Raw genomic sequence first — 23,728 nt, 5'->3', positions numbered from 1 at the left:
GCGAATGCAACATGTCTGCTGCTGCCTTGCTGCTGCCATGCCCGTCAGGACAGAATAAACCTGTCTGCAGTTCCTACGACTCCTCGAATCTTCTTCCAGTTTCCCCGCTCATGCCTTGCCTACTGTGTGTTCAGCAAACAGCAAGACAGGGGTCCTGGTTTCCAACAGTGAGAAGGAAGAAGGTAAGATGCTTGCTCTCTTAAGACCTAGGTCTGGAACTGACATTATATTACTTATGTATTCTGTTGGCAGACTAGACTCATGGGAAGGCTCTTGAAATAGACTCTGCATTTTAAGAGGAAGAGTACCTTGAACCTAGGAGGAAATATAGGCAGTTATCATTGCATTGTTATGCATATCTGAGAAGCCTACTATTTAGGAGGACAACTATTGAGAGAGAAGAAATACTCTTAGTTGCAGTGATAGAAAACTGTACTAAATGTCCTTAATGTTTAAGCCTTTTTATTACCTAACATAGCTAGGTAAGTGGAGGTCAGGTCATCCACAGGGTTGGTTAATTCAATGGCTTGACAGTATTGTCAGGGACCCAGGTCCCTTTCTTCTTTTTGCTGCTCCATGTTTAAGTGTGTTGGCATGCTCTCCAGGCTGGCTTCCCTTATGGTCCTAAAGTGGTCTCTGTTCCAGACTACAGATGACATCCAGGGGCAGGAAAAGGGGTCACCTTTATATTTTCTATTTTTAAGACTAAGGAGAACCTTCCCCCCACCAGCAGATTTTCACTCATGTTACATTAGTTAAAATTGCTTCACCTGTCTATGCCTGTCCCTAACAAGGGAGGCTTCCAACGTGAGTGTATACATGCTAAGTTGCGAAGTCGTATGTCCAACTCTTTGTGACCTGATGGACTGTGGCCCGCCAGGCTCCTCTGTCCATGGGATTCTCCAGGCTAGAATAGTGGGGTGGGTTGCTCTGCCCTCCTCCAGGGGATCTTCCTGACCCAGGGATCAAACCCATGTCCTTTATGTCTCCTGCATTGGCAGGTGGGTTCTTAACCACCAGCAACACCTGAAGCTTGAGTCCTCCAAAATAGGCTTGGCCGATTGAGATTCATGTCCTAGAGCTGAGGAGAGGCCAGCCTGTATCTCCTGTATCTCCTGAGAGATACAGTCTGGGGAAGGTGAGTGAGATTAGATTTATGTTAAAAAACAGAAAAAGGGGACAGATAGATGAGTGATGAGTGCAAGAACAAGAACATCTACTTCAGTAGATAATCTTTTGATAAGTAATGAACCTTTATTGGTAAGAAAGTGAGACCCTAGGAAAAAAATTCAAATCCCTATCATTCCTTACAAGATGGCACAGACATTTAAAATAAAAACCAATGCCTTAGTTGCAAGAGATGTAGGCTAAAGGTTTATAAAATATTCCCAGGACTTGTTTTAAATGCTCAGTGGGATGGCAGCTGATCATTTTAAGAGCTTTGGTCGACAGTCTCCATTTACATGGTGTCTTAGTCCATCTTGCTGTAACAAAAATACCATCGACTCAGTGGCTTATAAGCAACAAAAATGTACTTCTTACAGTTCTGGACGTTGAAAAGTTATGGCCGCAGCATCAGCAGATTCAGTGTCCTGTGAAGACCCACTTGTTCATAAACTGGTGGTTGGTGAGTAAAGCTATTCATTCAGTAGAGTCCAACTGCTTGAATTATGTGTCACTTAACAGTGCTATACTTTGTGGTCTTCATCAAGTGAGATTAAACTTAACTGTAAACCACTCTTCAGTCATAAAGATGGAGAAAATGGTTTCTGATGCTTAAAGGAAAACAGATAATTCTTTCATTTAGCAAATAGTTATTGAATATTATTATATGTGAAACACTGGTAAGAAAAGCGAGATATTCAAATGAAATAAAAGACAAGCTTCCTCACTTCACTTATAACTGTAACTATTAGAGTATAAACTCAGTGAGGGCAGGGATTTTGTTTTTCCATTGTTGTCTCATCAGTAATGACTAGTATAGAAATATGCAAGCGAGAATATTGGTGCTGGTTAAAGTAATTAAACAGGGATTTTAAAACTTGATCAGGTGGTGTTTGGTTCAGGTGGCTCTGATGCCTTGGCAGCCTATATAAGCAAACCAAAACCTAAGCCAGAGTTTATTTTTGTAAATGCCTCAAGATTAAGAACCTAACTTAACAACTAATCACAGCCAGCCAACTAGGCTTTCTCAAATGAGGCCATCACTTAAGCTTAAGCATCAGTTTCCACGAGTTGCTTCCACATCTGCTCTGAAGCTCCCAGCCATTTTCAGTTTGGTGCTGCCTGATTTGCTTCGATGTTTGCACAAAGAAGGGCTCCGCTGATAGCTCAGTTGGTAAAGAATCCGCTTGCAATGCAGGAGACCCTGATTCGATTCCTGGGTCAGGAAGATCCCCTGGAGAAAGGATGGGCTCCCCACTCCAGTATTCTTGGGCTTCTCTCGTGGCTCAGCTGGTAAAGAATCTGCCTGAAATGCGGGAGAACTGGGTTCAATTGCTGGGTTGGGAAGATCCCTTAGGGAAGGGAAAGGCTACCCTACTCCAGTATTCTGGCCTGGAGAAGTCTACGGACTATATAGTCCATGGGGTCGCAAAGCGTCAGACATGACTGAGCGACTTTCACTTCACTTGCTCAATGAAACTCTTCAAAATTTTCATGAACCTCACTCAGTTTACCTTTTAACAATACCACAACTAGTGATAGTAATGGAAGGATTCAAAGACATAAACTATTCAGAGAGGGACATTTTGAATAATGTACTTGGGCGATTTTAATCCAAGATTTATTTTAATCAAGTTTTGACAGACACACAGACAGCAACCATTGAAAGAAGAGTTTACTGCTCAGATTCCCAGAGAATGGGAGGCATTGTATCCCACAGAGGCCCCATGGGGTCACTTATAGGGAGAAGTAGAGAGAGCTGGGACTAATCCTTGTTATAGTGCTGAGAAGCAGCCAGCTAGGTGGGGATGTCTCCTATTGAAAGTGGGAGTGGGAAACAAAACACACAGTTGATGCTTGTGATTGCAAGATTTGTGATAGATTGCCAAGTGCCTAATGGTGGAGGTGTTTGTTAAAACTTTGGGTTATTAGCGTGGCTCCATGACTCCAAGACGCCAAATCATTAATACAGAATATCCAGAATAATTGTTACACTATTAAATTCTATTACTGTCACTATTATATCATCAACTTAGCATTGCATTCAGTGTTTTTTAGAGACAGATGGATTAACAGAACAAGACAGTGCTTATTTGTAGCACCCAAGACAGTAAACAAAAGCCTTATTTACTGAGTTGTTTCTCTTTGCCTCGATGTCAAAGGTTGCACATTCTTGCATTTACCATGCCCAGAACAGAGTTAAAGCCGTAGACAGGCTCTTACTATTGTTTTACGTTTGCTTCCCTTTATGAATTATCCACAAAGACAAATCTCATCCTAGCTCTTAATCCTGCCAGCCACTTCAAAAGGATCTTCCACCAGAATTCTGTTCTGCCTTAGGGGTGACTCAGCAAAGCAAGATACATTCTAAGATTAGGAAAGAAAAAGCGCAATGACTTTATAAATGAATGGATTCAGTTCAGTTCAGTCGCTCAGTTGTGTCTGACTCTTTGTGACTGACATGGACTGCAGCAGGCCAGGCCTCCCTGTTTGTCACCAACTCCCAGAGTTTACTCAAACTCCTGTCCACTGAGTCAGTGATGCCATCCAACCAGCTCATCCTCTGTCGTCCCCTTCTCCCACCTTCAGTCTTTCCCAGCATCAGGGTCTTTTCAAATGAGTCAGTTCTTCACATCAGGTGTCCAAAGTATTGGAATTTCAGCTTCAGCATCAGTCCTTCCAATCAGTATTCAAAACTGATTTCCTTTAGGATGGACTGGCTGGATCTCCTTGCTGTCCAAAGGACTCTCAAGAGTCTTCAACACCACAGTTCAAAAGCATCAATTCTTCAGTGCTCAGCTTTCTTTGTAGTCCACCTCTCGCATCCATACATGACTACTGGGAAAATCATAGCTATGACTAGATGGACCTTTGTTGACAAAATAATGTCTGGTATTCCCATCTCTTTAAGAATTTTCCACAGTTTGCTGTGATTTTGGAGTCAAAGGCTTTGGCATAGTCAATAAAGCAGAAGTAGATGTTTTTCTGGAACTCTCTTGCTTTTTCAGTGATCCAGCGGATGTTGGCAGTTTGATCTCTGGTTCCTCTACCTCTTCTAAATCCAGCTTGACCATCTGGAAGTTTAGGGAGTAATTGAAAGGACAGTTCTGCTAAAGAAGCTGAATGTAATATTTTCTAATGGTTTTGTGGATAGGAAACTTTAGAGTGAAGGGGAAGCTTTTCTTTTTTAAAGCTGTGGGACTTGGGTGTTAAAAGGCATTCATGTCATTTCGTTATAACCATTATCTGTGTTAAAATGGATGTGTTTAAAAATCTAATTTGGTTGTCTTGAACTTGTATTATTTGCCTAAATTCTCTTGTTGTTGTAATAATCATTATTAGAAATAAATTGAGGGTTTAATTGAATTTGTTTTACAGAACAGTGAACTTATTGAATATTCATTTTTGTGGCAACATATAATGATAACTTCATTTCTTTTAATCTTGTTAGGCAGCATGATGGGAAATGACTGATTTATATACTACCTCTGTGGATGCTTCCCAAGTGGTTCAGTGATAAAGAATATATCTCTAATGCAGGAGACGCAGAGGTGAGGGTTCAATCCCTGGGTCAGGAAGTTCTCCTGGAGCAGGAAATGGCAACAATACTCCAATATTCTTGCCTGTAAAATCCCATGGACAGAGGAGCCTGGCAGCTCATGGGGTCACAAAGAGTTGAACACAACTGAGAGCATGCGTGCGCGCACACACACATTACCTCCAGGCTTTCTGAATGCTAAAATACACTTTTATGTTTAAAACATTTTCAGGATGTGCAATTCAATTTGCTTATTTCTGGATTTGTCATGGTTTTACAAATTCATTATTTTATATTGTGTTTTTGTGGCTGGGATTGTACCACTTAAGATAACAACACTTTCCTTATAAATGGCTGTTTCTTTTGATTATACTAAAAAAGCCAGTTGAGTGCCTTTTGGTGGAATTATCTTTATTTTTATAATCTATCAGTTTGAGGTTTGTGGTGCAATGATAAAGAACCTGCCTGCCAAGGCAGGAGATGCAGGAGACCTGGGTTTTATCCCTGGGTTGGAAAGATCCCCTGGAGGAGAGCTTGGCAACTCACTCCAATATTTTTGCCTGGAGAATCCCATGGGTGGAGGAGCCTGGCAGGTTGCAGTCCACGAGACTGCAAAGAGTAGGACATGACTGAAGTGATTGAGCCCACGCATGTACAGAGGCTACAAGATGACTTTCATCTCCAGATGTGGAAGTGTTACCCAAAGGAAACCAGCATTTTGGCGAGGCTGGGACAAGCGGGTATGTGCAGAATAATGCAATGGTTGTGAATTCAGCTTCCAGAGTAAGACTGGGTTCAAATCCCTGCTCTCTCAGTGATTGACTCTGTGACCTTGTACAAGCTTCTTAAATTTTCTATGCCTCCATTTCCTTTTCTGAAAAATAGGTGTAGTTAAATTACCTACCTCATAAGGCTGTTGGAATACATTTAGAACAGTGCTCAATGAATGTGTATTGTTGGTATTTGGGGAAGGAGAGATTGACTTGATAAGCAGTGTGGAAGTTGGCAGAAGAAACATTTCTGGGGGTCTGGATTTGCCTGTTTTATGTTTTGGTTTTTTTGACCATGAGGCATGATGGATCTTAGCTCCCCGACCAGGGATCAAGCCTGAACCCCCTGCTTTGAAGGCAAAGTCTTAATCATTGGATTGCCAGGGCAGTCCCTAGATATGCCCACTGGCAGAAACATTATTTTGCCAACAAAGGCCCGTCTGGTCAAGGCTATGGTTTTTCCAGTGGTCATGTATGGATGTGAGAGTTGGACTGTGAAGAAAGCTGAGTGCTGAAAAATTGATGCTTTTGAACTATGGTGTTGGAGAAGACTCTTGAGAGTCCCTTGGACTGCAAGGAGGTCCAACCAGTCCATCCTAAAGGAGATCAGTCCTGGGTGTTCACTGGAAGGACTGATGCTGAAGCTGAAACTCTAGTACTTTGGCCACCTCATGTGAAGAGTTGACTCGTTGGAAAAGACCCTGATGCTGGGAGGGATTGGGGACAGGAGGAGAAGGGGATGACAGAGGATGAGATGGTTGGATGGCATCACTGACTTGATGGACATGGGTTTGAGTAAACTCTGGGAGTTGGTGATGGACAGGGAGGCCTGGTATGCTGTGATTCATGGGGTCGCAAAGAGTCGGACATGACTGAGCAACTGAACTGAACTGAATAATTATTTAGGGTCTTTGTTAAAAATATATATTACTAGGCCTTCGATTAGAATACCTCGGGATGATTCAGGGTGTTAAAACTTGTTTGGATTCCCAGGTAGCTCAGTGGTAAAGAATATGCCTGCTAATGCAGGAGATGCAGGAGACATAGGTTCGATCCCAGGGGCAAGATCTCCTGGAGGAGGAGATGGCAACCCACTCCAGTGGGTTGGAAAATCCCATGGACAGGGGAACCTGGTGAGCTGCAGTCCATGGGGTCACAAAAGAGTTGGACATGACTTAGCGACTCAGCACACATGCATAGGGATGATTCAATGAATTTATATTTTTGACAAATATGCCAAATGATTCTAATTATCAAATTAGGTTGGGAAATTGTGACGTGGCAGATAAGAGTGTAGACTTCAGAGTCAGACAGATGTGGATTCTGATCTGTTAAGTAAACTGTGTCCAGATTTCCACCAGGAGCTATTTTAGTTTCTGCGTGTATAGCAGAGGCTAAAACCAATGAAAATCTCTCTGATTTTTGTTGTCTTAGATCCTAGAGTCTATTGGGATTCCTACTGTAAAATGTCAACTGGAGGCCTGGCTGAGTAACTTGAATGAACAATTTAAACAATAAAAGCTTTTCTATCCCTTGTCGCAAAAGCATTATCAGTTCATTAAGGGAAAAATAAATCGGAAATTATAAACTGTAGTCCAGTGAACTCATGTTGGAGAGGGATTCCTTAGCTGTGCAGGGGCCTGATGTTCATATTAAGTAAAAGAATTTACAATAGAAAAAAACAAAAGTGGTGGTGGTGGTGGTTTGGTGGTGGTGAAGATGTCTGAGTGGTCTTACCTTTAAATGGGAAATTGAGCCACTTAACCACAGAAAAGCAATTATGACCAGATTGAGTTTCCTTTGGTTTGGGGCTTCTGTATGGATTGTCTGGTTGGTTAGATGCCAAGCCTAATAGGTTGACAGAAGTGAAGTAAAGTGAAGTTGCTCAGTCGTGTCTGACTCTTTGAGACCCCATGGACTGTAGCCTACCAGGATCCTCAGTCCATGGGATTTTCCAGGCAAGAATATAGGAGTGGGCTGCCAGTCCGTTCAAAATTGCCCTTTGAAAGGGAAATTATGGCAGCTGAATCTGAGTTTTCTCTTTCTCTGGGAATGTATGGTCAAGGCCAGGAATATATTCTCTTTGTTGATGGCTTTCTTGTAAGAGGACATATTTATCCTTGAAAATAGTTCTGTTCTCATGTCAGGGGATACCAAAAAGTACTTGTCAGTGGTTTGAGCTGGAGCTCGATTTAACACAGCTGGTGGCCTGTCTCCCTTTAGGGTCAGGGAAGAGGCAGGGACTGTATTTTGTTTAGTTTGTTTTTCAGTAATATTAAAGAAAACTAGGGTTATAACTCATGTAAAAATGCTATTTACTTCTCTTAAAAAAAGCCATATTAAAGGTGAAGTATTGCTTTCTTTGAATCTCTTGAGTATCTCTGCTTTTATCCCTTGGTTTTCAGGTTCTGCATTTATCCTACACTGGACTAAGTGACTTACTACTCTTTCTACTTTTTGTATTTATGCTTTATGTACAGTACAAAAAACAAAGACTGAAAGCAAAACTATGTTTTCGACATTACTGTTGGGGCAATGGGGGCATTCTTTCCAGTGACATTTAAGACAGCTAATGCTTACCTCTTCAAGAGCCGAAGTTATCACATTTTTACACATCCTAAATATGTTGCACGTTACCATAACCATGAAAAGAGGGCATACTGAAGAATTTTAAAGCTGTGATTTACTTTTATATTTAAAATATTGATATTTAAATACAATTTGGAGGAATTGTGGGAGCATGGAGATAAGGATACATACTTCTTATTTATCGATCCAGTTTTCTCTTACCATTCCCATGAAGTTGAATCTTAGAAGATAGTGATCTTATAATCACTGAATTCAATGACTTCTCAATCCTTATCCTTCCTGAACTCTAGTATTTTTGTCACTGCCAGCCTATCGTTTTTAATTTCATTTTATTTTGTTTGTTTCTAAGACACTATTTTTTCTCTCCTGCTCCAGCCACACTGTGCCTGGGTGGTTCCTCTTCACTGCCTGCTCCCTGCCTCAGGCTTCTGCTGAGCTCATCTTCATCACTTTCCTTGTATATCCCCTCTGTTGGGGGGCTGATTTCATTCTTCTCGTACATAAATGATTCCCCAGTTTGTATCTTCATTCCTGTCTTGTTTACTAAAGAAAAACTGTTTCTCCATTCATGACACTTTCAACAGCAAATGTGTGGGTTTCCCACACCAAGCAGTTCTCCAGTTTTCTGCAAAAGTAAGTTATTAACAGCCAAAGAATGCTCAAACTACCGCACAATTGCACCCATCTCACACGCTAGTAAAGTAATGCTTGAAATTCTCCAAGCCAGGTGTCACTTATACGTGAACCGTGAATTTCCAGATGTTCAAGCTGGTTTTAGAAAAGGCAGAGGAACCAGAGATCAAATTGCCAACATCTGCTGGATCACCGAAAAAGCAAGAGAGTTCCAGAAAAACATCTGCTTCATAGACTATGCCAAAGCCTTTGACTGTGTGGATCACAACAAACTGTGGAAAATTCTTAAAGAGATGGGAATACCAGACCACCTGACCTGCCTCCTGAGAAACCTGTATGCAGGTCAGGAAGCAACAGTTAGAACTGGGCATGGAACAACAGACTGGTTCCAGATAGGAAAAGGAGTACATCAAGGCTGTATATTGTCACCCTACTTATTTAACTTGTATGCAGAGTATGTCTTGAGAAACACTGGGCTAGAGGAAGCACAAGCTGGAATCAAGATGGCCAGGAGAAATATCAATAACCTGAGAAATGCAGATGACACCACCCTTATGGCAGAAAGTGAGGAAGAACTAAAGAGCCTCTTGATGAAAGTGAAAGAGGAAAGTGAAAAAGTTGGCCTAAAGCTCAACGTTCAGAAAACTAAGATCATGGCATCTGGTCCCATCACTTCATGGCAAATAGGTGGGGAAACAGTGTCTGACTTTATTTGGGGGGGCTCCAAAATCACTGCAGATGGTGATTGCAGCCATGAAGTTAAAAGCCACTTACTCCTTGGAAGGAAAGTTATGACCAACCTAGACAGCATATTAAAAAGCAGAGACATTACTTTGTCAACAAAGGTCTGTCTAGTCAAGGCTATGGTTTTTCCAGTGATCATGTATGGATGTGAGAGTAGGACTATACAGAAAGCTGAGTGCAGAAGAATTGGTGATTTTGAACTGTGGTGTTGGAGAAGACTCTTGAGGGTCCCTTGGACTGCCAGGAGATCCAACCAGTCCATCCTAAAGGAGATCAGTCCTGGGTGTTCATTGGAAGGACTGATGCTGAAGCTGAAACTCCAATACTTTGGCCACCTGATGTGAAGAGCTGATTCATTGGAAAAGATCCTGATGCTGGGAGGGATTGGGGGCAGAAGGAGAAGGGGTCAACAGAGGATGAGATGGTTGGATGGCATCACTGAATCGATGGACATGGGTTTGGGTGGACTCTGGGAGCTGGTGATGGACAGGGAGGCCTGGTGTGCTGCGATTCATGGGGTCGCAAAGAGTCGAACACGACTGAGTGACTGAACTGAACTGAATAAAATCTAATTCAGTTCTGACCCTGACTATCCAGTTGGCACAGACCCCACAGGTTAAAGGTTGAGTCCCACAAGACTGCCCCCAACTTGAGACAACAATGTTAAGTAGTGGGTTCCAGCTTATCCACATTTCTGTCTGACTTGGCTATAAAATTGAGGTTTGCACAGCTGCCCCTCAGGTTTAATAATTTGCTCTAAAGGCTCACAGAACTCGGGGAAATACTGGTTTATTATAAAGAATACAAGTGAACAACCAGATGAAGAGGTATTTAAAACGAAGTCAGGAAGGGTCTTGAGTGTGAGAGCTTCTGTCCCCATAGAGTTTGGGTTGTGTCACCTTGCCAGTAGCTCTCTGAACCCATCATTTAGGGTGTTTATGGAGCTTCTGTTACATCAGTCAGTTCAGTCTCTCAGTCATGTCTGACTCTCTGCGACCCCACAGACTGCAGCACGCCAGGCTTCCCTGTCCATCACCAGTTCCTGGAACTTGCTCAAACTTGTGTCCATCGAGTTGGTGATGCCATCCAATCCTCTCATCCTCTGTGCCCCCTTCTCCTCCTGCCTTCACTCTTTCCCAGCATCAGAGTCTTTTCCAATGAGTCAGTTCTTCGCATCAGGTGGCCAAAGTATTGGAGCTTCTGTTAATAGGCACAACTGATTAAGTTATTGACCACTGACAGTTATTAATAACTTAATCCCTAGTTTCTCTCCTCTCCCTGGAGGTCACTGGGTGAAGCTAAAAATTCCAATCCTCTGATCATGTGGTTGGAATTAGCATAAACTGAGGTATAGTTGAAAGGGCTTATTATGTAACAAAAGGCACTCCTCTCCCCCCACCACTTGGGAAATTCCAGGGGATTTAGGCATTCTGTGTCAGAAACTGGGGATGAAGACCAAACATGTATTTCTTATTATATCGCAAAATTATATCTGTGCTGTGCTTAGTCACTCAATCATGTCCGACTCTTTAAAACCCCATGGACTGTAGCCCGCCAGGCTCCTTTGTCCATGGGATTCTCAAGGCCAGAATACTGGAGTGGGTTGCCATGTCTTCCTCCAGGGGATCTTCCCAACCCAGTGATCAAACCCAGGTCTCATGAATTGCAGGCAGATTCTTTAACGATCTGAGCCATCAGGGTAGCCCCAATATTGTATCTACCAAGCCCCAAATCTTTTTTTTTTTTTAATATTTATTTACTTGGCTACATCGGGTCTTACTGGTGGCACACAGGATCTCTCTTACCTGCATAGTGTGAACTCTTAGTTGTTTCATGTGGGATCTAGTTCTTTGACCAGGAATTAAACCTGTGCTCCCCTGCATGGGGAGCACAGAGTCTTAACCACTGGACTACCAGGAAAGTCCCAAGCCCCAAATCTTAATTTCCAACCTGTGAGGTGTAAGGACATCTGTCGTGGACAGTTCACCAATGCTTCTACATTCATACAGCCAAATCAAATTGGACTACCTTCCTCCATTTTTACTCTTATTAAAATTAATTATTATGTCATTTTTATAGTAGGATAATTACTTCTTGCATTTTTTACCCTCACATGTCATGAGTAAGTAGAAATTTTAGGGTCAGTGGAAGGGACTGGGAAAAGTCGGTCATTTAAAAACTTTGGCCATATCGACTCATCATTTGAAATAGCTCAGATTTGTCATCTTTTCCTTTTTACTGTTTTAATTTAAGCCTTTATTATCTTTCTAGTAATAGCTTCTTAATTGATCTCCTTGACTCACATCTGCCCTCCTATTCCCATGCATCTTGCAGGTTGCTGCCAGACTTAACATGAATCTGATGATGTAATCATCTTCTTAATTTCTTTTTAAAATCAAAAGTCCTTATTTTTAGAAATGATCTTTAAAAGGAAGTTTTTATTACCCTTTATTTTTATTTTATTTTAAAAGGTAAATTTCCTTTTTTTTTTTTTTTAGCAAGCTAAACTAACATCATCACTATGGTCATCATCACTTTGACAAACATGTAACATGTCTAGACTGCTTGCACACAGGGTGCAGGAAGATTTAACGATTGGTCCTGCACTCACTGACTCAGGCAGCTGTATAGTAGCCCTGGAGTGATGTTGTGTGATTGTACTTCTTTCAGTTCTCAGCTACCATACAGTCCCCGGTGAGTCTAAGCTGGAACTGCAAACAAGAAGGTAATGTGCCACAGAAATCTCCAAGTTTCAGATGAAGCTCAGGTTCTAACCTGCCTCACACTTGACACATTTCTAAGCTTAGTGGTACCCCCTTATATAATTTTAAACAGGTCTCAAGTCAATTTTGCAGTTAAACAAATATAGTCAGTTTAGCTTTGTGTTTAAATAGCAACAGATTTCTTAGTCTCCTAGGAAACTGGGTGGTAACTAGGAACTCAAATAATAACCCTTTAAATAGAGAGCATGTCAGGATCTCTTAAATCTTTAAAAGCAAGGACACTTAATTAACAGCTTATGTAGGTAAGCATGATGATGACATGGCAGAATGAAATAAGTCTGCTGATGACTGAATCTAACCACATCAAACCAAACAAACCCAAACAAGTAATTGTTTATCCTTATTATCTAACTTGCCCAATATTTTATTATAATTTTATTATTCTATAAAAGAGTTATATGCTAGTAACATCCTACAGGTATAATAAAATACATGAAAATGTTGAATGTCAAACAGTACTTATGCTATGGGATAAATTCTCCTGTTTTTACCAAATCATACAGTTGTACAAAAAATGAGTAGTACATCAATCGACCTTAAAACCCTCACGAGTTGTTTGCAGTTGTTTGATCATATTATTATTATTAGTCTCTGTGTTAACAATATGGTTATATAAAAAGGGTTAGTATCATAAACTGTAAAAATTTATCACATGTTAGTCATGTTTATTATTACAGGCTGAAAAGTCATCACAAGTGTTTATAAGAGGTGTTCCAGATTACTCAAGCATTTTTTTATTTCTTTTATTTCAATTTCTTTCCCAAGCTCCCTTGTTCTTTACCTCTTTCCTCTCTGGCTTGGCAGGGACCTTGCTAGTTTATGTTGTGTTACACCTATTGTGAATTAACAAGCAGGTGATAATTAGCAACAGTGGTGGCACTGGATCTAGCTGTAAGATGGTTGAAACTATCCAATGACCTCTACCATTTTGGGCATCCAGTTCGTTGGAACTAATAAAGTAGCTAAATCTTTGTTTACTCTATCTCCCTTAAAGTTCTTCAGTTAGTCATTCAGTTCAGTTACTCAGTCAGGTCCGACTCTTTGTGACCCCATGGACTGCAGCATGCCAGGCCTCCCTGTCCATCACCAACTTCCAGAGTTTACTCAAACTCACGTTCATTGAGTCGGTGATGCCATCCAACCATCTCATCCTCTGTCATCCTCTTCTCTTCCCACCTTCAGTCTTTCACAGCATTAGGATCTTTTCAAATGAGTCAGTTCCTCGCATCAGGTGGCCAAAGTATTGGAGTTTCAGCTTCAGGTCAGTCATTCCAGTCACTATTCAGGACTGATTTCCTTTAGAATGGAATCTCCTTGCTATCCAAGGGACTGTCAAAGAGTCTTCTCCAACACCACAGTTCAAAAGCATCAATTCTTCGGCGCTCAGCTTTCTTTATAGTCCAACTCTCAAATCCATACATGACTACTGGAAAAACCATAGCTTTGACTAGATGGAACTTTGTTGGCAAAGGAATGTCTGTGCTTCTTAATATGCTGTCTAGGTTGGTCATAGCTTTTCTTCCAAGGAGCAAGTGTCTTTTAATTTCATGTCACCATCTGCAGTGATTTTGGAGTAAAAAAAAAAAAAAAGTCTGTCACTGTTTCTCCATCTATTTGCCATGAAGTGACGGGACCAGATGTCATGATCTTAGTTTTCTGAATGTTGTGTTTTGAGCCAACTTTTTCACTCTCCTCTTTCACTTTCATCTAGAGGCTCTTTAGTTCTTTGCTTTCTACCATGAGGGTGTTGTCATCTGCATATCTGAGGTTATTGATATTTCTCCTGGCCATCTTGATTCCAGCTTGTGCTTCCTCCAGCCCAGAATTTTTCATGAAGTACTCTGCATTTAAGTTAAATAAATAGGGTGACAATATACACCCTTGATGTACTCCTTTTCCTATTTGTAACCAGTCTGTTGTTCCATGTCCAGTTCTAACTGTTGCTTCCTGACCTGCATACAGGTTTCTCAGGAGGCAGGTCAGGTGGTCTGGTATTCCCATCTCTTTAAGAATTTTCCACAGTTTGCTGTGATTTTGGAGTCAAAGGCTTTGGCATAGTCAATAAAGCAGAAGTAGATGTTTTCTTGGAACTCTCTTGCTTTTTCGAGGATCCAACAGATGTTGGCAATTTGATGTCTGGTTCCTCTGCCTTTTTGAAGTCCAGCTTGAACATCTGGAAGTTCACATTTCATGTATTGCTGAAGCCTGGCTTGGAGAATTTTGAGCATTACTTGGCTAGTGTGTGAGGTGAGTGCAGTTGTGCGGTATTTTGAGCATTCTTTGGCATTGCCTTTCTTTGGGATTGGAATGAAAACTGACCTTTACTAGTCCTGTGGCCACTGCTGAGTTTTCCAAATTTGCTGGCATATTGAGTGCAGCACTTTCACAGCATCATCTTTTAGGATTTGAAATAGCTCAACTGGAATTCCATCACCTCCACTAGCTTTGTTCGTAGTGATGCCTCCTAAGGCCCACTTGACTTCTCATTCCAGGATGTCTGGCTCTAGATGAGTGATCACACCATCGTGATGATCTGGGTCATGGAGATCTTTTTTGTATAGTTCTTCTGTGTATTCTTGCCACCTCTTCTTAATATCTTCTGCTTCTTTTAGGTCCATACCATTTCTGTCATTTATTGAGCCCATCTTTGCGTGAAATGTTTCCTTGGTACCTCTAATGTTCTTGAAGAGATCTCTAGTTTTTCCCATTCTATTGTTTTCCTCTATTTCTTTGCACTGATCGCTGAGGAAGGCTTTCTTATCTCTCCTTGCTATTCTTTGGAACTCTGCATTCAAATGGATATATCTTTCCTTTTCTCCTTTGCCTTTTGCATCTCTTCTTTTCACAGATATTTGTAAAGTTCTTTGGTGGTTCTAAATGCTCAGGAGAAATAAGCACAGGAGTTTTGAGATACTGTCCTGTTACATGCTGCCACCTCTCGGCCAGATAAAGCAGGACAGCTTTGTAGGATCGCAGAGGAGTCTGCCATGAACGTGAAATTCCTCATTCCCACTAACATTTAATATTTTCTAAACACAGTAATTTGGATTTTTAACATCTAGAGGATTCGTCAAATATTTAAATTACAAAGAAAAATCTTATAACATCCAAAGGAACCAAGTAATCTGAAATGCTTTCCATGGAGTTATATAAGGATGCTGTAAAAGAGTAAACCCTGAGTTACATGAACAGAAAGAGAATTAGCCTTGGAGAATTTTACAGTGAAACTCTTAAGCTTCAATTTGTCTTAGGCTTATTCAGTCTTATAGGTTTTTCATCTCATCTTTTTAAGAGTCATGGATACATAAACCAAGATAACCTTGGCCTAAATGAAAAAGTGGGCTGTTACAACATCATTAATGTAGTGAATATGTGCTACAACACCTAATTTTTTTGATATTTAATTAACAATGTTTATTAATCATCAGCAAACCAAGCACTTTACTAGATTCTGTGTAATTACTATAATGAATAGAAGACAGGGTCCTGCCTCCTGGAAACCTGTCTAGAGACTGATGTGGAGACATCAACTGAATTCTAGAACACAGTAAGGTGCAGTAAACATAAAGTATTTTGGGAGCAAGGAGGAGGAACTCTAAATCCCAACTTGGATTATGGGATATAACAGATAAAGCAGATTAATGTAAATTAATCTGTAAATTAAAATGTATTCTTTTATCATTGTGCTAGTTTGCAGCTGACAAATGCAGGCTTCAATTTATGTCTCCATAATAAAAGTGGTTTAACCCCCGGTTTTAATGCGTTATCAGATTTCTATCCAAAGTTTATGTTACTCATTTTCCTTCATTTTCTTGTCTCAAGGGAAATATTTCAATTTGGAAAAATTGTGTACTCTTTCCATAGCTAAGATGTAAGTCATTTAATAACACTTAGCCAGAAATGACTAGAGGCTATGAGAGTGCTGTACTTCTAATCTCTCTGTTGTTTTAGTCACTCAGTTGTGCCCGACTCTGCAACCCCATGGACTGGAGTCCGCCAGGCTCCTCTGTCTGGGATTTCCCAGGCAAGAATACTGGTGTAGTTTGCCATTTCCTTCTCCAAGGGACTTTCCTGACTTAGGGATCACACCCGAGTCTCCTGCATTGCAGGCAGACTCTTTACTGCTGAGCCGCCAGGGAAGCCCTATACTCTCTCTTGCTTTAATATTTAGTGTTTTAGGAATGATCACTTTCTTATGATCACTTACCAATACTGTAATCATGCTGCCCTCCCATTTTATTATTTAGGTTACTGTTCTGTAAAAAAAAACCTGCTTTAAATTGATTTTTAGCTCTACGGGTCTTTGAGAATATCATGCCTTTCAGCCTTTCTATTTATGTGGCTGCCTCATGCAGCTTGCAGGATCTTGGTTCTCCGACCAGGGATTGAACCTGGGCCCTCAGCAGTGAAAGCAAGGAGTCCTAACCACAGGACTGCCAGGGAATTCCCTCCCTTCAGCTTTTAAATTTATTTTCTTTAGAATGAAAGGACAAGTTTTGCCAGTTCAGAATGAATGGACAAATGAATGACTAAATGAATGACTAAATAAGTAAATGAATAAATAGATAAATAATCCCACACAATACATATGTATATAGACAAAAAGTTGTTGGAATATTTCTCTCAAGTTTGAGTTTGCTGCTGTAATGAACTGTAACTCTTTGGTATTTCTCACTCCTTATCTTTCTATTGCAAAAGCTGCTTCCCTCCTCTGCCAATTGCCTATCTTCCTTGTTGTCTTTTTTTAAAAAATTTGTCTCTTTAAATAGTGTGGTGTTTCTAGACTTCAGAATTTTATAAAATTCAGTTGTTCGTGTCTTTAAAATTTGCTACCTTTATTATTGCCCTATTTTAAAGTAAATTTAATTTCCTAGACTGAGTGGGAAATGAGTGTGATGTCATCTTTTGGCACTTTGATCCAGGGGCTCTTGGTAGTATCTTAAGACTCCCAATCTCTGATTAGGTGTTTATCAGAATATTTTCAGTCTGTATGAGTTGCTCAGGATGCTTTTTAATGGAGGCTAAAATGAATAAAACAATCCTTTCTGAGTCTGCTTAAGAGTTGCTTTTAATCCAATATTTTGAGCAGATAAATTTTTGAGTGATTCAAAACAGTAGCAAAAAGTATAAAATGAAAAATTTTCCTTATCTACTTAGTTCTCACCTACCTGCCTACCTTCTGGATAGCCAACATAAGTGGTTTGTTATATGGTCCTGGGAAATATTGAAGGTGGGAGGAGAAGTGGACAACAGAGGCTGAGATGGTTGGATGGCATCACTGACTCAATGGACATGAGTTTGAGCAAACTCTGGGAGATGGTGAAGGACAGGGAAGCCTGGCGTACTGCAGTCCATGGGGTCACAAAGAGTCAGACATGACTGAGCAACTGAAAAACAACAACAGTATCTCATTACAGAGTTTCTTCATGCATATAAGCAATATATTTCTTATTTTACCCCTTTTACTCAAAAGGAAACATACTGTATATTCTGTTTTCACTTTGCTTTTTTTTAAAAAAATTAATACTAGTTTTAATAATAGAGATTTTTCTGTATTATTTAGCTAAAGAATTTTTCCTTTTTCACAACTGCATAATATTCTGTCATGTAAAAATGTACTGAACAACTTAATCAGCTTTCTACTGATGGACATTTAGGTTGTTCCCAATTTTTTTGCTATTACAAACTGTGCTATAGGAATAACCAGATATATTTTTAAATATGATTTTTGATCTTACTGTTTTCTGTGAATATTTTTCCTCATTTACTCTTTCCTTTTTTTTATTTTGTTTTTGCCATGCAGAACTTTTTGATTTTATATAGTCAACTTTGTCAGTTGTTTCTTCTGTGGCTTCTTTGGCATCATGGTAAGGAAAGCCTTCCACACTTCAAGGTTAAAAAGAAGTTTCTATTTTCTTCTAGTATTCTCATTGTTTTATTTTCATATAGTACTCTCATTGCTTTATTTTCATATCTAAGTCTTTTATCCATTTAGAATTTTCCTGCTATAAAGTGTGAATGTAGCCTTTTATTTCCAAGTGGCTGTCCAATAGCTATAGCACAATTTATTGAATTGTCCATCTTTCCCTGACCAATTTCAGATAACATCCTGTTCATATACTAAATTTTCATGTGTATTTGATTTATTTCTTGACTCTCTGTTCTGTTCCTCTGGCTTTATCAGGCTATATATGTGTCAGGTTTTCTAATTGGCTTTTGATTAATTAAACAGTATGTTTTTTCCTTTTATTCAGTGAATAATGTGCCATGCTGTTGTGTTCAGTCGCTCAGTTGTGTCCAGTTCCTTGCAGCCCCATGGAGTGTAGCCTGCCAGGCTCCTCTGTCCATGGGTTTTTCCAGGCAAGAATACTGGAGTGGGTTAGCATTTTCTTCTCCAGAGGATCTTCCCGACCCAGGGATCGGACCTGCGTCTCTTGCACCAGCAGGTGGATTCTTTACCACTAGTGCCACCTGAAATAAGATTTTTTTCTTTTGTTCAGTGAATAATATGGACAGTAAACATCTTGTGCTTTGGGAGGTATATTTTGATTCTCCAGGTAGACCGTGAATAAAGTCAGAGGGTAGATCTGTCCATGCCTACCTTTGATATGCTTAGAGTCCAGTCCTTTTGCTTTCATCCTGTAGGCCAATGTTTTCTTAAATGTGTTGATAAGATGCTTAAAACATTTATTAGTCATACAAGCTTCTTAATAATAGCTGTATGATTTGGATATGAAATAGATCATGTAAATAATCAAAGATAAAAAGAGGACTTTATCTTGCCTAGCTCTACAACAAAGGAAAAATCAGAAATATGGGAATAATCACTTAGTACTCATACAGTAATTTTTCTTATAATGTATTGTTTCAGTTATTTCTTGCCGTAACTTGGTAGATACTGTTGTTGCATTTTATGGATGAGCAAACCCAAGGCACAGATTAGTCAGATCAGCTCAGATTCATAGAGGGAGTGGTGGAGCCTGGATTTGAACTTAGGTAGAGCTTTTTCTTTGTTTTACTTTTGAGATAACTAGATTCACAGGAAACTGCAAAATCTACAGAGAGGACCTGTGTACCTTTTACCCAGTTCTCTCCAATGATTACATAAGATGTAACCTAACCACTGGGGAAACTAGATACATATATTATGTTTTACATATATATATATTCTTGAAACAAATTGAAGGTTTGTGGCAACCTTGAATTTAGCAGGTCTATTGGCACCATTTTCCCAACAACATTTGCTCACTTGGTGTCTCTGCATCACATTTTGGTAATTCTTGCAATACTTCAAACTTTTTCAGTATTACTGTATTTGTTGTGGTGATCTGTGATCAGTGATCTTGATGTTACTATGGCAAAAAAAAGTTACAACTTATTGAATGTTCAGATGATGTTTAGCATTATTAAGCAATAAAGTGTTTTTTAAATTGAAGTATAGTTAATTTACAGTGTGTTAGTTTCTGGTGTACAGCAAAGTGATTCAGTTATACATGTATACACATATTCTTTTTCATATTCTTTTCTATTATGGTTTATTACAGAATGTTGAATATAGTTCCCTGTGCTATACTATAGTACCTTGTTGTTTATGTATTTTATATATAATACTTTATATCTGCTAATCCCAAACTCCTAATTTATGCCCACCTCAGCCTCCTTCCCCTTTGGTAACCCTAAGCTTGCTTTCTATGCCTGTGAGTCTGTTTCTGTTTCATAAATAAGTTCATTTGTGTCATATTTTAGATTCTATACATGTGACATCATATGGTATTTGTCTTTCTCTGTCTGACTTCCTTCACTTGGTATGATAATCTCTAGGAATATCCATGTTGCTGCAAGTGGCGTTATTTCATTCCTTTTTTTGGCCAAGTAATAGTCCATTGTACATATGTACCACATGTTTGTCCATTCGTCTGTTGATGGATATTTAGATTATCTCCATCTCTTAGCTATTGTAAATAGTGCTCCTAAGAATGTTGGAGTGATGCATCTTTTTGAATTATAATTGTCTTTGGATATATACCCAGGAGTAGATTTGCTGGATCATATGGAAACTTTTATTTTCAGTTTTTTAAGGAAGCTCCATACAGGCTATACCAGTTTACATTCCCACCAACAGTGTTGGAGGATTCCTTTTTTCCATGCCCTCTCCAGCATTTGTTATTTGTAACTTTTTAATGATGGCCACTCTGAAAGGTGTGAGGTGGTACCTGTTTGTCATTTTGATAAGCATTTCTCTAATAATTAGCAAAGTTGAGCATTTTTTGTATGCTTTTTGGCCATCTGTCTTCTTTGGAGAAATGTCTGCTTAGGTTTTCTGCCCATTTTAGGATGGGTTGTTTGGTTTTTTATTATTGAGTTGTATAAGCTGTTTGTATATTTTGGAAATTAAGCAAGCCCTTGTCAGTATCATTGGTTGAAAATATTCTCCCCTAGTTTATAGGTTGTTTTGTGTTTTGTTTATGGTTTCCTTTGTTGTGCAAAAGCTTATGTTTGATTAGGTACCATTGTTTATTTTTGCTTTTAGTTCTATTACCTTGAGAGACTGGCCTAAAAAAACAACATTGGTTTGATTTATGTCAAAGAATGTTTTGCCTGTATTCTCATCTAGGAGTTGTGCAGTGTCATGTCTCATATGTAAGTCTTTAGGCCATTTTGAGTTTATTTATGTGAATGGTGTGAGGGTGTGTTCTGAATTCATTGATTTGCGTGTGACTGTCCAGCTTTTTCAACATTAGTTGCTGAAGAGATTGTGTTTTCTTCATTGTATAGTCTTGCCTCCTTTGTTGAAGATTAATTGACCATAAATGTGTGGATTTATTTCTGAGCTATCTATTCTACTCCATTGATCCATATTTCTGTTTTTGTAAACAAATAAAATATTTTTAAATTAAGGTGTACATTAGAAGGTAATGCTATTGCACACTTAATAGACAACAGTATGGTGTAAACATACTGTTTACACGTTTATATGTACTGAGAAACTTAAAAATTTTGTGACTGTCTTTGTTGCCAGTATTTTATTGCAGTGATCTGAACTGAAGCAGCATTCTCTCTGAAGTATGCCTATGAAAGGATTGTGTAACCGTGGTGGTGGTTTAGTCGCTAAGCCATATCTGACTCTTGTGACCCCATGGACTACAGCCTGCCAGGCTCCTCTGTCCATGGGATTCTCCAGGCAAGAATACTGGAGTGGGTTGCCATTTCCTTCTCCAGAGGATCTTTCCAACCCAGGGATCGAACCCGGGTCTCCGGCATTGCAGACAGATTCTTTGCCAACTTAGCTATGAAGAAAGCCTCAAAAGCTAAGATTGATTGGAAGTGGCAGAAACTACTGGTGGTTTTATGTAACCATAATACAGAGTCGGACACGACTGAGCGACTGAACTGAATACGGTATTAAAACTAGAAAACTGACAATGGTACAGTGTGTGTGTACAGTTCTATACCATTCTATAACAGGTATAGATTTGCGTAACCAGCACTACAGTTAAGATCCAGAACTATTACTTTGCCATAAAGACTTCCCCCATACTGTCCCTTTACAGGGAAGATCCCCTGGAGAAGGAAATGGCAACCCACTGCAGTATTCTTGTCTGGAAAATCCCATGGACAGAGGAGCCTGGCGGGCTCAGTTTATGGGGTAGCATCCCTTTAGAATCACACCCACCCCAACACTAACCCTGGTAACTGCTACTCTGTTCTCCATATTTTTAATTTCGTCATTTTGAGAGTGTTATATAAGTGGAAAGATATAGTATGTGGACTTCTGAGGACCTTTTTTCACCAAACATCATGATCTAGAGTGCCATCCAAATTGTATGCAGTTTTGGTCATGGCTTTTATCCACTCTGCCAATCTCTCTTTAAGTGATGAATTTAGACTGTTTTCATTAATGTAATTGTTGATATGTTAGAGCTTAAGCATTTCATTTACTTTTCATTTTCTGTTTGTTCTCTGTTTCTCTTTTGCTTTCCTGTGGGTTACTAAAACATTGTTTGGAATTCCATTTTAATTTATCGGTGGTATTTTGAGTGTATGTGTTATAATGTATAGCTTTTGAGTGCTTGCTCTAGGCTTTATATTACACATACATAACCTGTCATGGTCTGCTCTTCCTGGCCTTTGTAGTTTGGAATCTTCCCTCCTCTGTTATAATGTAATTGTCAAGTATTTCCTCTACTTACATTAAGAACCACATCAAATACTGTTACAATCTTTTTGCTTCAACCATTAAACACAATTTAGAAATCTCAAGAGGTGAAGGAACATCTCTTGTATTTACCTAAATTTTTATTCTTTTTTTGTTCTTCCTTTCTGATGGTCCAAGTTTCCTTCTTTTATCGTTTCCTCTCTGATTTAAGAACTTCTTTTAGCTATTCTTTAGGGTAGGCCTGCTGGCAACAAATTATCTTACTTTTCTTTCATCTGAGAATGTCTGATTTTCCCTTTATCCTTGAAGGATATTTTCATGGATATAGAATTCTTTTCTTTCACTACTTCAAAAATATTTATCATCTCTTTATGTGTTTTTTAATATATAACAACCCAGGATTTTAGCAGTGCTTAGTAGAAAGAATAGGGAGAGGTACATTTATGCCATCTTGTCCACAACCAGAAACCCATGGGACAGTTTTTAGTATTTAATATTGTTTGTATTTGAATTTGGAAAATGAAGAGTCCAGGAGTTACCCAACATGTAGTTGATTTTTTTTAAGTATTCTAGAATTATTGTCAGTGATCCTAAAGCTGTATCTCCTGAAGCCACCAGAAAATGATGTCGAGAACAAAGCTTAAGATATTGGATGCAAACTCTGGATGCATTTCTAGGAAGTGTAACATAATTTATTTAACAACAGAAAAAGACACTAGAGTACAAATAAAAATGCCAGCTGAATATGTCCATAGTTTGTCATTTATTCTCTTTTGGACTGAGTACTTTCTGGGAGCTTAATGAAATAGCCCTTTGTGAAAGGAAGGGACTCCTTTCCAAAATTACACGTGCAGGGTTTTAGTGAGACACACAGTCATTAGTGTTGATTGCAGTTATGTAACTCATATTACCCAGGGTATTTAGCTTGCTTTGTTAGTGTCTAATCTAGTGCCAGACTCCCCAAAGTCCCTGAATTTGGCAAGGCCACAGTAAGATGAAATGCATAGCTGTTTCTTAAAAAAAAAAAAAAAAGAAAATGCAGTCCAAGCTGTTCTCTAAGTTTTAAGCTTAGATTTAATCAAGTCCAGCCAAAATTATTCCACCCAGGAGCTATTATCACATTCTTCCTTTTGAAAGCATCTGAAACCACGGAATTGTTGGCAGTTGCAGCCAATCCTTTAGAAACAAAAAATTCTTATAGCCTCCCAATTCGTAACTCCAACTTCCTTTTCCTGTTTAACGTCTTTATGGAGTTATTTAGGAAAAAAATGAAAAGATTTAAGTTTTAATTTGTAAGCCTTCAATTTAATGCAAAGTAACTTTCTGCTAATGAAAAGGATACTAAATCCAC

The 23,728-nt window shown here is 39.2% G+C and overlaps 1 long non-coding RNA gene across 1 annotated transcript in view; it reads left to right on the top strand.

Moving 5' to 3' along the window:
- Window positions 1-1,547: 1,547 nt before the first annotated feature.
- The window catches only part of LOC139030394 (uncharacterized), a 67,713-nt gene continuing 45,532 nt past the window's right edge, over window positions 1,548-23,728 (top strand). Inside the window, exon 1 of the long non-coding RNA XR_011482764.1 lies at window positions 1,548-1,627. This is a non-coding gene — a long non-coding RNA (uncharacterized lncRNA). The remainder of the gene's footprint in view (window positions 1,628-23,728) is intronic.

This window comes from Odocoileus virginianus, chromosome 22 (assembly GCF_023699985.2).
Source record: "Odocoileus virginianus isolate 20LAN1187 ecotype Illinois chromosome 22, Ovbor_1.2, whole genome shotgun sequence".
In the NCBI taxonomy this organism is placed as follows: domain Eukaryota; kingdom Metazoa; phylum Chordata; class Mammalia; order Artiodactyla; family Cervidae; genus Odocoileus; species Odocoileus virginianus.
The sequence above is the reverse complement of the archived record's forward strand: the minus strand, read 5'-3'. Positions and strand labels throughout refer to the sequence as shown.